The sequence below is a fragment of the Lygodium microphyllum genome, chromosome 22, assembly GCF_053477565.2.
Source record: "Lygodium microphyllum isolate KBCC chromosome 22, Lygodium_microphyllum_v1.1.10, whole genome shotgun sequence".
NCBI classification, from domain to species: Eukaryota; Viridiplantae; Streptophyta; class Polypodiopsida; order Schizaeales; family Lygodiaceae; genus Lygodium; species Lygodium microphyllum.
Window position 1 is genome coordinate 96,014,388 of NC_141156.1, and position 5,433 is coordinate 96,019,820.

Here is a 5,433-nt window from a genome sequence, read left to right on the forward strand (position 1 = left end):
GGAGAGGGAGAGTGCATTCTCTCTCTCCCTCTCCCTTTTGCTTGTTTAATGTTTAAATCACTTTATTTTTTGCTTGTTTAGGAGAGGAAATGAGAGAGGGAGAAATTTAAATGTACGGATTGGGTGTTTTTTTATATTTGCGTGTTTGCGAATATTTTCTCACGTGGTTTGTTGCTATCATATGAACATGCTCTCTTCTCATCAAAATGATGTCTTGCTTGGATAACCTTGAGCTACTTGTCCCATCAAAATTTTTTTCTCTTTATTTCCCTCTGTTTTGACACACGGATTTCGTGTTATTCATTTTTTATGGTGCAAATTTTCTATCTATTTTTTATCTTTTTTAATGCAAATGTACCTTTCTTACATTGGAATCATGTTTTGACATTGTAGCCATGTTGAACACCACTCGCCTACCATTTTTCATTTTTATTACACTTTATTTTGACTAAAGGCTTGTCTCGCATTAATTTTTGCTTAGCTTTTCATGTGTATTTTTACCATTTTTCCACATGGTTGCTCTTGTTTCTCACCAGTTCCATGGGTTGATTTGATGGCCATGTTTGTCTTATTTATCCACATTTTTTATTTTTCTTGCACTTTGTTTCGACCTAATGAAGGTGGTCTTCTGTTGATCCTCCTCAGTTATTCGAATTTGGTAATAACCTGAGTATCCATCACAAACAGTGTATCTCTCATGCCCGGCCACCTCTTTCAGTATTTCATCCCGAAAGGGAAGCGAAAATTGATCTCTCATTGTTGTAGCATTTAGCGGCTTGTAGTCGACAAAAATCTACCATTTGCCATTCTTATTGGGTGTCTCCATTACAGGTGTACTCTGAGTCCCCTACTGGATAGATGAAACCTGCCTTCAAAAGTCACTGCACCTCAGCACTTTGTTGAACTACTCCCAGTTGTTGTAGTCATTGCACCACTGGCCTTGCTCCCTCTTTTAGATTAATGTGATGTTGTACTACTGTCACACCTGTGAGGTGTTCATAAGTAGAAATAAAAAGTGCAAAGTACTTTATCACCACTTCCATGTAGGCTGCCTTCTTCTCAGCTGATAGATCCTTAGCCAACATTTTTTCTAACCCCTCCTTCTTAACCTTAACCTTTAGAAGCTGTTGTGAAATTTCACTACTAGAAGGCCCTTTCAATGTAATCCCCATCACTTCTAGAGAGCTTTCTTCCTCCTCATTAGAAGACTGGCCCTCTGTCGTAGATGAACAATCCTCACTGGAACTCCATTCATCAACGGTGGTCTCTAATACAAGATCCTCCTATCGGCCCTCCTTCATGTTGTAGATAGACTAAGTGCTCTTTCATTTTTTCTGTAGCCCCTTCTGTGGCCTTAGCTCTAAAGCCCCTTGTCTCCCAATATTGTTTGGCTTTCATTCACTACAACATATAGGCCTTATACCAATGTCAAAAGCGATGAGAATGTAAATAAATAAATTTGTCCCCATCGTCACAAAAAGCGTAGTTATTGGCAATGCTATAGAACAATCGGTATTATCGTCATTATTAGTGTTTCTATTTGCGTAGGTATCAGCGTCGTATTTGCAATGCTGATACCGACACAAATAACCACATTGATAACGACGCTTTGCGACACTAATAACGACGCCAATAACGACGTGTGCAGTAAATTTGCGACACTAATAGCGATGGTAATAGGAAAAAAAAAATTGTGACAGGGCAGCAAGCTGCCCTACCACATATAGCACTATGTGCTTTATTTGGGCCATACAAATAGTTTCTGCACTGTGTGCAATGATAGTGTAAATAAAGAGAAAGTGTACACTGATACATGAAATAAATACATGATCACATAATGAAAGCGACTGGTACAATCATGGTAAGATATCACTACTACATAGAAAATTTCTACACAGATCACGTGACCAAAAAAGAAGGGTGTGTGAGCTCCACGGATCCAAGGGCGAGCTATAGATCATCGCCATCCGAAAGCTCATCTCGTCACAAAGGAGCATCGAATAGACTCTGCAAAAAAAGAAACAACTACACATCAGTCCACCATACAATAATGCATTCTAATTAAAAATGGTTACTACGGACAAGAAAGATGAGTGACTTACAGGGCCGCCACATCCATACAATCGGTCGATCAATGCAATGAGACCATACCTCTCTGTATATCGAGTATCAAGGCCGGTCGAATTTCGATTTGTAATGGACTGCTGCAAAGGAAACAAAATACTAACTGTTAGAAACACGATTGTCAGTACAAAGGATATTGCGAAAAAATAAGCAAGCAAAACAAAAGAAAAACTTACAAAGTTCTCCAAATATGTCATGTGGCTGCCATGCCCAAGATGATGGACCACTCCGGCCTCTAGTCGTGTCCTTGTCGCCTTGCGCTACTGTCTCCAATATCCTGGAGAATCTGTAGCCTCCTCCCTCAGTTGGCGCAAGTCCTTCGCACCTAGCCACTCGAGCTTTGCAGCCCCACTCTTAAGTGCCTTGCATGCGTTCGATCGTCTGTGTGACATATATGCAGACATGCACTCCATCATCCAGCCCATAGAAAACCTATCTACTACGGCTAAATTCCCTACTATGTTGTATGGGAAACATGATTCCCTAGTTATATGACCTACAAATCCCTAGTTTAAGATGTGGGAAATTAAATTCTCTAGTTCTATGACTAACAAATCCCTAGTTTAAGATGTGGGAAATAAATTCCCTAGTTATACATTATAAGGATTTCATACATGCATGCCTAGGATTCCCTACCATGGGATGTTGACAAAGTTATTTCCTAGTTATACATAGGGAATCTATATACACGTACCCAAGAAAATTTAGAGAATTTCCTACATTCCAAGAGTTTTTCTATGTAGGAACCACTCAAAAGCTCCTTGTGAGAGCTTCTCAGCACCACTATCGCCATTTGCAAAGAAGAGGGAGAAGTTCACAAAGGAGAAAGAGGGGATGTTGTGAAGAGGAGACAAAGAATCCATCCTCGAGTCTTTGCGATAAGTACATGGCCTCCTCTTGGTTTGTTCTTGTTCTTTCTTCTTTTCTTTTGTTCGTTTTTCTTGAGAATGAGGTGCATTGAGGGAGAAAGAGAGGAAATAAGAGAGGGGGAAGAAGAAAGAAAAAGGAAGAGAGAGAGAGAGAGAGAGAGAGAGAGAGAGAGAGAGTAAACATGAGAGATAACAAAGAAAGAGAAAGAGAGAGAGAGAGAGAAAGGAAGGGAGAGAGGAGAATGAGTGAGAAAACAACGAGGGGGGTGAGAGAAAAAAAGAGAGGGCAACAAAGAAAGAGAAAGAGAGAAAGAAACACAAGGGGGAGAGAATATGAAATGAAGAGTGCAGAGAGAGGTGGATAAATTGTGTTAGATTAGTTTAAAAAATAAAGCTACTCCTCGAGTGAAGCAAGTGTTTAAATTTCCCATGGATTTTTCATAAAACAAAGTGGTCTTCGTTAGTCAAGAGCATTCCATAAAAATTTTGAAATGCTAGATTAGGTCAAGTTAGGAAGAATCGAATGTCAACTATTTTAGTGTGTCATCCTAGATCCAAATCAATGTAATTTTAGGGGGGCTAAGTTGAGACTATACCTTATTTATAAAGTGTTCAATGCATATCACTCCCCCTCATTTCTTACTCTCTTTAAATCAATGCTAAAACATCTTTAAAATATTCAAATAGAATCATTGATTGCACTTGGATATAAGTAACTTTATTTCTTCTTGGAAGTAGAGCAAAAACATCTTCTATGTAGTACAGGTGAGCAAGAAGTGTTGTATCATTCTTCATCTATGTTCTACTCAAGTTTGAGATATGATAGCAAAGTAGTTATCTTAAGCTAATGTTAGATAACCATACTAGGAGACTATAGTCATGATTTAGGCTTGCTTTAGGTTGATCCTTGTGGGGTTGAGGTGGAAGTTTCCCTGTAAGGTAGACTTAAGTAGTGCTTTGTAGAGATAAATTGATGAATATGGTGATATGTTATCTAAATGTAAGATATTCTCGATTACTTTGAAGGAATGGATACAAGATATGTAGGAAAAAAATTTAGAGTGAGCTTGATTTACACTACAAGGATTTGAGCTTATAGCGACAGCGGGTAGCGGCGTCGCTATCTGCATCGCTATTTGCGTTGGTATTTGCGTTGCAAATAGCGACGGTCCATAGGGAAAAAAAAGGGCCGAAACCGAGTGCGGATTTATTTCGCGTTTTGTGTTTTGAGAGCGAGAGCGAGGGAGGGAGCGACCGTCGTGAGAGAAGGAGAGGAAGAAGACTTGCCGCCGTCGCCGCCGTTGTTTGCGAAGGAGAGGAGGAGCCTTCATTGCAAAGAGGAGCCGCCCCACACTCGTCATATCTCATCGGTGAGTCTCCCTCTCTCCTTGTTTTGCTTGTTTAAGGTTTAAATCACTTTCTCTTTTGCTTGTTTAGGAGAGGAAATGAGAGAGAAAGAGAGGGAGAGGGAGAGAGAGGGAGAGAACGAGAAAGAGAGGAAGAGGGAAAGGGAGGGGGAGGAAATGAGAGACGGGGAGAAAGAGAAAGAGATGGAGAGGGAGAGGGAGAGGGAGGGAGAGTGCATTCTCTCTCTCCCTCTCCCTTTTGCTTGTTTAAGGTTTAAATCACTTTCTCTTTTGCTTGTTTAGGAGAGGAAATGAGAGAGAAAGAGAGGGAGAGGGAGAGAAAGAGAAAGAGAGGGAGAGGGAGAGGGAGAGGGAGTGTGAGAGGGAAGGAGAGTGCATTCTCTCTCTCCCTCTCCCTTTTGCTTTTGGAGAGTGTTAGGATATATTGTGAGAGGGAGAGAAAATGAGAGAGAAAGAGAGGGAGAGGGAGAGAGAGAGGGAGAGAAAGAGAAAGAGATGTATACTCAAATGGATAGCTTTATGGAGATGTATGTCTACTCAAATGGATAGCTTTTGTCTACTCAAGATGTAGTCCACCTGTGTGTGTATATATTGGAACAATAACATATCTATGATTATGGTAATGGTATACACTTTGCTTTTTTTATGGGTACCATTACATCGACTCCTTAAGAGGGCTAAAAATTGGTCATACACTTTATAAAGTCTAATTAGGAGATTTAAGATGCACGATAATAGACTTGTCGATAATGGTATGCAATGTGCTTTGTCATGGGCCACGTACATTGGTGACTCTTTAAGATGGCTTAAAATTGGTCATATCCTTCATAATGTCCAAGTAGGGGATCTAATTGTGATATGCATAATTCCTTATTTTTTTATTAACTTTATAGGCATAACAAATTAGTAATCATGCCAACTAGTCAACGGAAGGACTAAAAAAAAATGATACCCTAGCTAATGGTCATTATGGTACTTCATCAAAATGAACCCAAAAGTATTGCTATAGAAGAAGAATCCCTTAAATTGAGCACAGGATATTTTCTTCAAATGTTATGACTACGAGTAGAATT